Source organism: Dendrobates tinctorius, unplaced genomic scaffold (assembly GCF_039654945.1).
Source record: "Dendrobates tinctorius isolate UK_male_01 unplaced genomic scaffold, ASM3965494v1 ptg000075l, whole genome shotgun sequence".
Classification (NCBI taxonomy): Eukaryota; Metazoa; Chordata; class Amphibia; order Anura; family Dendrobatidae; genus Dendrobates; species Dendrobates tinctorius.
In genome coordinates, this window is record NW_027361743.1 from 38,254,278 (window position 1) to 38,267,681 (window position 13,404).

Consider the following 13,404-nt stretch of genomic DNA (forward strand, 5'->3'; position numbering starts at 1 on the left):
CAGTTGTATGCCCTAGGTTATTACTCTAGGTTGCTTACCCCCGTGGAAAAAGGATTCACTCAGTGCATGAAGCACCTACTGGGCGTGCACTGGACTATGAATCAAGTGAAGCATATAGTGGGATTTGCTCCTTTAATTCTACAAACCCCGCATGTCACTTTAAAAACTTTGCTGAAGGGAAAAGCTTCAGGTATTAATTCACAGAGAATGGCCCAATGGATCATTGATTTTGAGACTAGAGACTTACAAGTTGAAGTAGGTGAGAGATATCACTTAGCCCAGATGATGCAATATGCAGGAAAAAGTCACGATTGTCAAATTGAACAGGCTAATGTTACTCCCTCTCCCTTCCGAGCAGACTTTCAAGAGGGAATCCCCTGTGCCTATATTGACGGAGCTCGCTATTGGCATGAGGGGCATTACGTCACAGGCTTCGCTGTGTGGTTTCCAGCTAAGCCATTGCTGCTGCAGTATAAACTCCCAGGTCATTTCTCCGCTCAAAGAGCTGAGTTGGAAGCAGCTCTACAGGTCATTCTCGTGTGTCCAGAGCCAATGAATATCTTCAGTGATAGCGCATATGTCGTGTCATCACTCACTCTATATCTTAATGTATGGGCCCTTAGGGGGATGGTTGATTCTCAGAACAAGCCCTTGCAGCATGCAGACATTCTAAAACAAATTGAGCAACGGGGTAAAGAATTCCCAAAATTATGGTCCTTCTGTAAAATCAAGGGACATCAGAGGTTGATTCCTGACCCCCACATCCTTGGCAATGCATATGTAGATCACGCGGCCAAGGAGGCTGCACTCACAGGCGATGACAAATATCCTCAAGAAGTCATCTCTGCAGTCACTGAGAAACCCTAAGAGCCCCCCCCTTGTCTTTTCTCCTCTGTAAGATCTCATAAAGGCACAGGAGAAGGATGGAGACTCATCTCTGTTCTATTCCCTCGAGTCCCTGCCCATTGAGGGGGAGTGCTTGTACTACAAACGGGTTAATGATAGACTAGTGCTTTACATCCCAACAACAATGATTAAGTCTTTGCTCAAATTTTCAAGCTAAAAAGGTGATTAAAATGGTTCATATCAATCAGTGTAGACTTCTTAATTATTTTACTGAAATTTCTGGTAAGGACTGATACTCCACTCTTTTTTTCTATTTTCTCCAGGTCCGCTGAAGATTTTCATATTCGACTCCTGGGACCATGAACCTATTGGATGATCAGGAGAAGATGTTTCACACTATACAGTGGGACTCTGATAGTGTGAGAGGGGGAGAAGATCAGGAAAATCCAGAAGACAAAGAATGAGAAGAAAAAGACCAAAAGACTTGACTATTGTACAACTTATTTTTTTCGGGACTATTTGAATTATTTTTTTATTATGTGTTTGTTCTATTTTTAGGGACTTTTGCCTTACACACACACGTGCATAAAGTGCTGAATTACCTCAATATTCTTATTTTCAGTAATTCACCAATGAATATTACAGTCCTGTATGTTGTACTCTGGATAGAGTACAAGAGGGGGACTTGTAAGAGAATGGTCAGCCATAATATACTGAACGGCCATGTTGTCTCTAGCAGCCATTTTGTTGAAAGTTAGAGAAGATTCAACTTTTACAAAAGAGCTGATAAAATGTACTAAATGGAGGATGGAAAATGAGATCATGTCTCCTAGCAACCTCAGCCGATGTGCGTAGAGGAAGATTGGATCAATAGGGGAATAGGGTCACCAAATATATGGTCAGTATGCTTATACGTGATAGTGTGGTAGCGAAGTGTGGAGTAGTTAAAATGTCAGGATGTAAGAATTTATGGACATAGATTGGAGACAATGATAAGATTTTAGGACAGTAGCCATAGATACCAATGACTTATGGGTTTTAGTGTTGCTTGGAGAAATGTTAATTAATATCTTTGTATTATGTCATTATATTCTCTGTTCTAAACCACGTTTCTGTAGATTACATGAAAACGCCTTAGAATTATAATGTTAACGCCCTCTGCGGCAAAATGCAGCTTTCTTTGTTCTGGTAATGTATAAGAAGCCCCTGTTACTGTCGATCGGGGCCATTCCATCGCCATCATGCCACTGTGCCTCATCATGGCCAGGGCACAGAGCCTTATCATCACCAGACTTCCTAGCGAATCTCTGCCTGTCTGAATTCCTGTTTTTGCCCGCATATTCCAACTCCTCTGTTATTCTGTATCTGTTTTGCCGTGTATCTCCGAATAAACCTTCAACCTCAGCTTGATAAGAGATCGTCTGTGGAACTTCTTCCCGACTCTTCCAGCTCTCAATAGGACTTTTTCTTACAATGGGCACCACATAGTCCTCCATACAGTATAGTGGACCCCATATATTGCTCCATACCGGATAATGACCTTATATAGTGCTCCATACAGCATAATGGGTCCCATATATTGCTCCATGCAGTATAATGGGCACCACATTGTGCTCCATACAGTATAAATGGAATCATATATTGTACCATTCAGTATAATGGGCCCCATGTATCATTTCATACTGTAAAATTGGCCCCCATATGGGGCAGTGAATAGTGACAGGGAGTCTCCACCTTAGGTTGTTTTTTGTTGTATTTTTAATCATGTCCAAATTAACTTTTTTTCATTTTCACTGGTCAGTATGCCGGGAACATATCCTTTCCTTTTTCTATAATGGGCCCCATATATTACTCCATACAGTATGATTGCCCCACATAGTGCTCCATACAGCATATTATGTACCATATATTACTCTGTACAGTATAATGGACCCCACATTGTGTTTCATGCAGTATAATGGCCCCACATAGCCCTCCATACAACATAATGGGCCCACATAGTCCTCCATACAGTATAATGGGCCTCATATAGTCCTCCATACTGTATAATGGGCCCCATATATTGCACCATTGTAATATAATTACCCCCTATAGTGCTCCATACAGTATTATGGGCACCATATTATGATCCTTTCATAAAAAAAATATGTTTCCACAATCAGTGATGGTTTGGGAAGCAATGTCATCTGTTTTGTAGGTCCACTGTATTTTACCAAGACCAAAGTCAGCGCAGCAATCTACCAGGAAATTTTAGAGCAATTCATGCTTCCCTATGCCAACAAGTATTTTGGAGATGGAAATTTCATTCTCCAGCAGAACTTGGCACCTGTCCACACTGCCAAAAGTACCAATACCTGATTTAAAACAACAGTATCACTGTGCTTGATTGGCCAGCAAGCATGCCTGACCTTGACCCCATAGAGAATCTATGGGGTATTGTCAAGAGGAAGATGAGAGACACCAGACCCAACAATACTGATGAGCTGAAGGCTGCTATCAAAGCAACCTGGGCTTCCATAACACTTCAGCAGTGCCATATGCTGATTGCCTCCATGCCACGCCACATTGATGCAGTATTTGATCCAAAAGGAGCCCCGACCAAGTATTGAGTGCATTAACTGAACATACAGGAAAGATGTATATCTTTGTACCGTGTTAGCCAGTAGATAGAAAAATATTCAGAACTGAGAGTCCTCAAAAGCTTAGAACAAGGATGAATTCTAATCGCCACACAATAAGAGAAAAAAGAATGGATCTACCTGTGACAAAACATTTTTGTATGCCTGATCACAGCACCATGTACATGAAATTACTGGTATTGAAAGGTAACTTCACATCTCAGAGAGACAGAAGAGTTTGTGAGTACAAACTCATGACGACCTTTGACAGACGCATGCTGGAATGAATGTGTCACATGGATTTATGTCTTTTTACATCAATTAATGCTTATGCTTGTGGATTTATAACTTCCTAACAGCCAGGATACAGAGTGTAAAAGTTGGACCATTCACTTCGGCCACCTTGGTCACAAACATCGGGGCACCTCAGGGGTGTGTTTTGTCCCCGTTACTGTTTTCTCTCTATACAAATGATTGCATCTTTTCAGCTGGCTCAATAAAAATCTTGAAATTTGCCGATGATATGACACTGATTGGTCTCATCAGGGGAAATGCTGAAGACTTGCATCGGAGTGAGGTGGAAAGAATATGTGACTGGTGTAAAGCCAATAATCTTGTACTCAACACTAAAAAAAACTGCTGAGATGGTTGTGGATTTTAGGAAAGATCAACATGAGATACTTCCAATCTACATCCATGACGAAGTGGTTCTTAGGGTCACAGAGACCAAATTCCTTGGTGTTATCATCTCTCATGATCTTAAATGGGGGAAAAACGTGGATGCTGTTATAAGAAAAGCACAACAGAGGATGTTCTTCCTGCGTCAGCTGAAAAGATATGGTTTGTCTAAGAATCTGCTGATCTTATTCTTTAATGCTGTCATCAGATCTGTGATTTGTTCCTCTCTGATAGTCTGGTATGGGGGAGCCACTGCGCATGACAAACTCCGCTTACAAAGGACTTTCAGAACAGCAGAGAGAATTATAGGTTCCCCCCTGCCTAAAATCCAGGATCTTTATGATAAGAGTATTCAATCCCACGCATTGAAAATTTCATCCGATCCCTCTCACCCGGGACACTCCTCATTCCAACTACTCCCTTCAGGACGTCGCTTCAGAGTCCCCAAATGCAGCACCAACCGCCATATGAACAGCTTCTATCCACTCTCTGTTCAACAATTAAATCGTCATGTGTAGACTATATACTGTATCTGTCTTGTTAGATGTTACTTGTTGTATCTGTTGTTATATATTATGTTGCCTCTTTGCCACAAAGAATTCCTTGTATATATGTAATATGTACTTGGCGATAATAAATTTGATTTGATTTGATTTGATTAAGGAATTTGCTCCTAAGACCTTGTGGGGCCATCACAACACAGAACCAGACCCCAATCAGAGTACTATAAAATTTTGACTCCTTATCTATGAACTGGTCCAATATTTATGGCCATACTGTCCATCACTCCCCATAATGATAATTCTGCTTCACGTCACTTGTCTTATCTATTGCATTTTTTCTGTGCTGTGTTGTGCATGAATGTGTTTCTTCAGATTTTGTATTAGTCTATATGCCTGATGAAGAGACCTGAGTAGTCTCGAAAGCTTGCAGTTTGTTACCATCTTTTCAGTTAGCCATTAAAAGGTATCAACCACTGAGGACTCTAAATTCTGAATATTTTTCTTAACTGAACATACATTTCAGTAGGCTAGCATTTCACATTTTAAAATCATTTTTCAAGCTAGTGTTATAAAGTATTCTAACTTACTGAGATAATGACTTTTGGGTTTTCATTGGCTGTAAGCCATAATCATCAACATTAACATACGGTAAATAAACACTTGAAATTGATCACTCTGTCTGTAATGACTCTATATAATATATGAGATTCACTTTTTTTTATTGAAGAACTGAAATAAATTAACTTTTTGATGATATACTAATTTTGTGAGAAGCATCTGAATATCATAGAATAAAACTTCTCATTTACTGGATACAATTAAAAGACTCTGTGAGGGTTGGCCGAACGCACTAACTAAAACAAATTATTAAAGTGCATACTTTTCTTTGCCTATAAATCGAAAATCTGTTACAATTCCCTAAATTTGCATGAAAAATGAAGACTGCATTAACTGCCGTAGGGTTAAGTGCATCTAATAAATGACTCCTAATATGCACTTTGAGTGTTCTTATAGCGCATTCACCATATTGGATTTTGCAAAGTGTACATTCAATAACATAGACCACGTATGTACTTCAACCTCTGCTTATTTGATTCTATGCATAATATTCTGCAATACTCTAACTGCTTCCAGACTGCCCATTGACTTTACTCCTTCACGACCTTTGACATATATTTGCATCAAAGGCCGTGTCTCTGTGTGCGAGCCCACATCTTTCCCCACACATGATAACTGATTTAATCAGTCATCATGTGCCTTTAAGAACCTTGTGTGAAGCGGTGCTCCACCCACAGCTGTTAGGCTGGTTTCACACTAGCATTTGATCGCGCAGCGCATTGTGCGCTATCGGGCGCACGCACAATGTTCCCCTATCTTTAACATGGTGATCGCAGGGTCTTGCAAATGTACGCGCTCATCAGCGTTTAGCGTGCGTTGCGCGTTTTACAGGTGTGTGCCCAGACGCGCCGAACGCTACATGTTGCATTTTTTGTTCCGCCTACATACTTAAAAAAATCACGCGCACACGTGTGCGCTCGGTGTGCACCCAAAAATAGCATTACAGTCTATGTGATCGCTGACGAGCGCTTGGCACCACGCACGTCAGCACCTTGTGCGCGCACGCGCTTTGAGTAAACAATGTCTAGACACTTGTCTAAAACTCTCCCTAAACAAGCAACATTGTTTGGGAGGAGTGTAGATAAAATGTGTCATCAGGGACAGACAATTACTCTACAGACAGCCTTGCAGAGAGCAGACAAAAGCCCAGAAGAGCCTTCCAAGTGTGGATTCAAGCTTCAGGAGCCAAAATGTGAGTATTCTTCAACATAATGTCTGTGTGTCCTGTACAATTTTATAATGTACTAATGTTTATTTTGTTTTCATTTCAGCATGTCTTCTTCTGGATCGGTCTATTCACCATCTCGGCAAGAACTGGCCCAAGCTGATCGTGAGGTGACAATCTTGCTGCCTTTGGGTAAGTATAGCTGCCTCTAGAAATGTGTTTTAATTTTTTATTTCTTTACAGACATCGGACACGGGCAGTGAAGATGAAGTGCGGGAGCAGTCTGAGCGGGAGCAGTCTGAGTGGGAGGATTCAGAGAGGGAGCAGCGTAGTCAAGTTGTGGCGAGGAGACGCAATGTGAGTATATAATGCATCTTTTTTTTTTCTGTCTTTATTTTCATCTTTTATCTTGCTTCTTCTCTGTTTCTTTTTCTATCTTTTTCATTCTCCAAAATTACAAACATTCTAATATATTTCTTTTTTTCTAGGTTCCAGAACGGGATGACGAAGAAGTCTACATCGACAACGAGCACCTGATCCACCTCGTTGAGGAGCGTATCCCGTTGTGGGACAGCCGTGACCAGCAGTACAAAGACACAGTGGCGACCCGGCAGCTCTGGAATGAGGTGGCCGCAGCGATGATGGATGGCTGGGACAGTGCCTCTGCAGCTTCCAAAAGGGCGTTCAGTAAGTATAAAGATGCTCTGTAATGCTGCATTGATTTTTTTTGTCCTGATGGTGCTGGTGTTTTTTTGGCAAGATATATTCTTGCATTGAAAACACCAATGCCATGTGGCACACTGTGATTGATTTTGGTCTTCAACTGCTGCATTGATTTATGGTTCTGATGGTGCTGGTGTTTTTTTGGCAAGATATATTCTTGCATTAAAACACCAATGCCATGTGGCACACTGTGATTGATTTTGGTCTTCAACTGCTGCATTGATTTATGGTCCTGATGGTGCTGGTGTCTTTTTGGAAAGATATATTCTTGCATTAAAAACACCAATGCCATGTGGCACACTGTGATTGATTTTGGTCTTCAACTGCTGCATTGATTTATGGTCCTGATGGTGCTGGTGTTTTTTTGGCAAGATATGTTCTTGCATTGAATACACCAATGCCATGTGGCACACTGTGATTGATTTTGGTCTTCAACTGCTGCATTGATTTATGGTTCTGATGGTGCTGGTGTTTTTTTGGCAAGATATATTCTTGCATTAAAACACCAATGCCATGTGGCACACTGTGATTGATTTTGGTCTTCAACTACTGCATTGATTTATGGTCCTGATGGTGCTGGTGTCTTTTTGGCAAGATATATTCTTGCATTAAAAACACCAATGCCATGTAGCACACTGTGATTGATTTTGGTCTTCAACTGCTGCATTGATTGATGGTCCTCATGGTGCTGGTGCTTTTTTGGCAAGATATATTGTAGTGAAAAGTTCAATCTGTTGTGTGTGCTGATAATTAAGTTGCCTTAAGTGCATTTTATAATTTTTTTTTTTATTATTATTTTTTCCCAACAGTGAACAAAATACGCACACATTGGCGCTCGATGAAGGACCGCTTCAACGCTGATGTTCGTGCTGAGGGACAGGTTCAGAGTGGTTCAGCGGCAAGGCGCAGAAGAAAGTACTGCTATTATGGAGAGTTGGCTTTCCTGAGACCGGTCCTTGCCAGCAGAGCGTAAGAATTTGTTTTGTTTTGTTATTACTATGTGCTTTTCAATTCAACAGGTGATGCTTCTTGTAAATACATGATACATGTTTTCCCTTTCTTTCCACAGCACTTGGAGCAGCACCCTGCAACCTGTCCCGGGAGCGGTTCTTCATCGATTGACCTCGGACCCGTCCCAGCCATCCGACAGCCAGGAAGCATCTTGCAGGTCAGCAACACAGACAGCTGGTGACCAGGAAGCTGGTCCATCAGGTGTTCCCCTGTCCCAGGTCTCAGTCACTGGTTATGCGGGCACTACCCGCCAGTGGCAGAGGGCCTCGGACAGGCCTGTCATGCCCGAGTTCATGCTCTTGAGCGAGGCCTTTAAGGGCAGTCTCAAGGTGCTGTCCGCCAGAATGGAAAGCAGTTTTTCCCTGATGGAACATGGTTTTAACCACATGGAACACCGCTTCCACTCTGTCGACCAGCGCCTTGGCCATCTGGAGGCCGACCTCAACAGACCGGCGCACCATTTTTTCAGTAAAATTGAACAGGGCATGGCGGAACACCTTAGTCCTGAGCAACAGCTGAGTGTGTTACAGGCCTGCAGCACTGCTTACTTGCAGGCTATGCAGCAGAATCGGTATGTTCAGCAGTCAGTGGTGTCATTTCCATCAGTTCCACTGCTGACTCGCTTTACCACACTACCGACTTCTGCTGCATACCACTGCACGGCCACCTGCATTCCCAGCGAAGCTGGACACCACTACACCACCCCAAGTCTGAGTGCTGCTGGACACTCCTCCGCCACCACCACTATGTCAAGCGCTGCTCCTGTATGGAGCACCACCAGCTTAGAGCCAAACCACCACAGAACCTGCTTGGGCCACTGACACCACCAGTCAACACCAAAGGAGCACCGCGAGCACTCCTCAGCAACAGAGCACCGCCAGCACTCCTCAGCAACAGAGCACCGCCAGCACTCCTGAGCAACAGAGCACCGCCAGCACTCCTATGCAATAGACCACCGCCAGCACTCATCAGCAAAAGAGCACCGCCAGCACTCCTCAACTAAGGAGCACCGGCAGCACTCCGCATCAAAGGAGCACCACCACCACTCCTCATCAAGGGAGCACCACCACCACTCCTCATCGAAAGATAACCGCCACCAATTCTCCTCCTCGGAGTCCCCAAAGAACTTTGGCTGACATCCCAGACAGGCAGCCTCCTGCTCGGAGCACCGACCCAACTTTCTCCGATTCTAGGAGCACCGCCACTGCAACTTCCAGCAGCACCGCCACCACAGAGCAGCAAAGTGGGGATCCGCATTCCCTTTTTTACAAGGCAATGCCACAGTCCACCGTCACCAGGCGGTCAACAAAAGTAAGGCGTTCACAGGCTGCCAGTCGGTTCGGGCAGGATATTCCTGCGCCAAAGAAAAAAAAAAAAAACTTTGCTCGTCCATTCACCCTCTCCTCCTAATGTCTCTCAACATGCCTCCTTGTCCATTCCAGAGCTCCCTTCCCCCAGTACTTTCGTCGCCCCTTCTCCTAGAACCCCTTCTTCAACCTCCAGTCGTTCCTCGTCTCTCCACACACCCAAAGTATCCCAAACTTCCCCCAAAGGTCATTCCTAATAAAATATTTTTTTGTTTGTTTGTTACAAAATAAATGTGCACTTGTGCTTTCACAAAATCTGGATTGGTTACTGTGTCTATCGCCAACTACACACACTGCGCCGTACACACACTGCGCCGTACACTTAGCATTTTTGCCACCAGATATCTCCAGTACTGACATGTTTCTTGTGTCAGTCTTGGAGATATGTGTTGTCAACGCAACAAAATACTGCATGGTTCCCCAACTCCAGTCCTCATGGGCCACCAACAGATCATCTTGTATGGAATCCTCTTTTTATTCCATTGCAACATGATCTGTTGGTGGACCTTGACGAGTGGAGTTGATGAACCCTGGTGGATCCAGTCTGTGCAATATACAAGAATGTAGAGACTGCTGTGGAAAAGACAAATCATATAGATTGGTTTAAAAAAAAAAAAAAACAATCTACATGACTTGTCTTTTCCACAGCAATCACTACATTCTTGTAATATTGCACGGTTCCGCAACTCCAGTCCTCATGGCCACCAACAGATCATGTTGTATGGAATCCTCTTTTTATTTCATTATAACATGATCTGTTGGTGGACCTTCAGGACTGAAGTTGGGGAACCTTGCTGTATCCAGTCTGTGCAATATGCAAGAATGTAGAGAGTAACCTACTCAGGAGTATTAGTGAATTCATGATGCACAAAACACAGCATCATAAATTCACTGATACATCTGGCTACTTGCTAATGGTATTGGGAGTGTAAAAACAGAGAATGCACTCAGTACAGGTATCAAAACAGTTTTTTTTATTAACATATCAACAACATGCAATAAAATTTTTTTACATTTGCTCTTGCCATTCCACCCATCCTACATCTGAGTTGAAGTAGGCCGCAAATTGGTCCCTCATTTGGCCAACTTCAACGGATGACCTGAGAGGGTGCTGTGTAAATTCTGGCAAAGGATTAGGAGCAACATCTTCAAGATCAAAGTTAAGGTGATCTCGAGAAAGTACAAAGTTATGTAGAACAACACAGGCCTTGACCACCTCATCCACTGTTTCCAGTTTAAGATTAATAGCTGTGCCAAGAATGCGCCATCTCGATACAAGTATACCAAAAGCACACTCTACTGTTCTCCTGGCCCTGGTCAGCCTGTAATTAAAAATTCTTTTTTGTAGGTCCAAGTCCCGGCAGGAGTAGGGTTTGAGGAGGTTTTGGCACATCTGGAAAACTTCATCACCAACCATTACAAATGGCTGTGGTGGACCTTCGGTGTTGGGTAGAGGACGTGGCATGGGGAAATCGAAGTTGTTGCCATACAACCTTCTGCCCATGTCCGATGTCTTAAGAGCCTGGGAGTCATTCCCACAGCCAAATGCCCCAATGTCCACTGCAATAAAGTTACAGTCTGCATCCGCAATGGCCATCAGTACAGTAGAAAAGTACTTTTTGTAGTTATAGAACTCAGAGCCAGTTCTTTTGGGCTTGATAATCCGGATGTGTTTCCCATCCACCGCTCCTAAACAGTTTGGGAAATTGCATACAGTCCAGAATCTTTCGGAGATTTCCAACCACTTTGCTGCAGTGGGCATGGGCAAGAATTCGGGACAAAGAACATTCCATAGAGCCCGGCAGGTGTCCGCTACAATTCCAGATAACGTGGAGATTCCAATCCGGTACTGGAAGTGCAGTGACGAGAGGGTCTCTCCAATAGCCAGGATCTGTAACACAAAGAAAATAATAATTAATATTTGTGTATACGTAATTTTTTACACACGTTTAATTAAACCCCGCCCCCCCAAAAAAAAAATTCTCAGCCTTTGGTTCAATACATGCCATGAAAAAATTACCGCAGCTTTTATTAGTAAACAACATGACAGAACTGTAATTCTGCAAGATTTGGAAGAGTACATGTCACAACCAAGAAAAATCAGCAGCCATTGGTTTATGAAAACTACGTACCTTAATGTGACCAGTAGCCGTTCCTCAGGAGTAATCGCACGCCGGAGCTGCGTGTCCTATCTCCGGATGACTTCTTTTACCCGACCAAGCAAATAGTGAAAGGTTTCTTTGGTCATCCGGGTATAATCCGTAAATTTATCTGGGTTTGCCTGGAGCTCGCTGTAGAGGGTGTGGTACGCTCCACGGCTCTCCCGTAGTTCAATAATGGGATGTATCCACAAACGCCGCTGCTGCCGTCTTCGCTGCCTCTCTCTCTCCCTCTGTTCATGGCAAGCAACGGCATAAGCCTGAGCCATCCTCATGTCCAGATCCAAGTCAAAGTCAAAGCTCTTCCAGCGCAGATCCATGTTTCTCAAGTCAAATGCAAGCAAATGTGAAGAATTCAGCTGTAAAAAGGGGCTATATAAAGAATTTCCATAAGACATGCCCACTGCTTTCCCATTGCTTGAGAGTGTTGCAAGAATTTTCCAAGGATTTTTTGTCTAGTTTATTGCGCATAGAAAATGCAAACGCATGAAAAACGCTTACAAACGCATAAAAACGCTGCGATTTTTTGTCGTTATGCGCACAATAATGCTACAAAAAAATGCAGCGTTTACAAGCGTTCGTATGCGCTTTTCACATGCATTTCATGTGCGCTCCTAACACAACGCAAAAAAACGCTAGTGTGAAACTAGCCTTAACCAGTTAAATCTTGCCGTCAATCATTAACAGCAGGATTTAACATGAGCAGGCCAGAAGCGAGTCATTCATCCCACACAGTGGCGCCCGTCACATGATTGTGAGGCGCTGATGTGTTGTCATGACAGACGTGGGTCTGATGATGACCCCCATGCCTGTCATTACAATGATCTGATCGTGATTTCTGCTAAATATAGCACTGCTGAAGCACTGCTATGTATAGCACAGACGATTGAACGATTGCAGTTTCAAGTCTCGTAAGAGGACTATCTAGTTCAGTGAAAAGTTAAAAAAAGTTTTTAAAATATGAAAATAAAAAAACACAACAGTTGTAATCGCCCTATTTGCCCTACTAAAAATAAAACAATAAAGCATCCTAAAAGATGCACATATTTAGTTTTGCTGTGTTCATAAAAGCCTGAGCTATCAAAATATAAAATAAATTAATCCAATTGGTAAATGGAATAATGAGAAAAACTAAAAACACCAGAATTATGTTTTTTTGTCTGCTGCAAGATTGCATCTACCCCAAAATGGTATCAATAAAAACATCTACTCAGGGTGCAAAACATAATCCCTAACACATCCTCATATCCCGAAAAATGACAACACCACGGGTCTCAGAAAATGGTGACAAAAGTGATATTACGGGAAGCACCCGATGGTCGAGGAGCCAAACCCAAACAGTAACAAAGACTTCCTGGAGTCTGGACTTTATTTTTTGGGTTCACCCATCTCTAGTGGCACACCTACACTCATCAAAGCTCTGCAAACCGTTCAAAGTTTGCCAATAATTACAAGCAGGGTCATCCATACACCCTTAAAAGCACCAACTGAATTACCTCATAAAAAAAATTCATAAGGTGGTACTTCTACACTTATAAAGGAAAAATCATAAGGAAGGTCATCCAGTCATCCATAGTCCTTAGAAAGCAACAAACGGCGGGCTTCATTCAAATAGTGAACATTAAAAACACTTTATAATAATAATAATAATAATAATAATTTTTTATTTATATAGCGCCAACATATTCCGCAGCACTTTACAATTAAGCGGGGACA

General features: G+C 42.7%; 1 long non-coding RNA gene across 1 annotated transcript; it reads left to right on the forward strand.

The window, feature by feature from the left end:
- The first annotated feature begins 6,293 nt into the window (after positions 1 to 6,293).
- LOC141096625 (uncharacterized) lies at positions 6,294 to 9,784 on the forward strand. The gene is made up of 2 exons (XR_012233730.1): positions 6,294 to 7,115; positions 7,961 to 9,784. It is a non-coding gene; the product is annotated as an uncharacterized lncRNA (long non-coding RNA).
- The last annotated feature ends 3,620 nt before the right edge of the window (positions 9,785 to 13,404 follow it).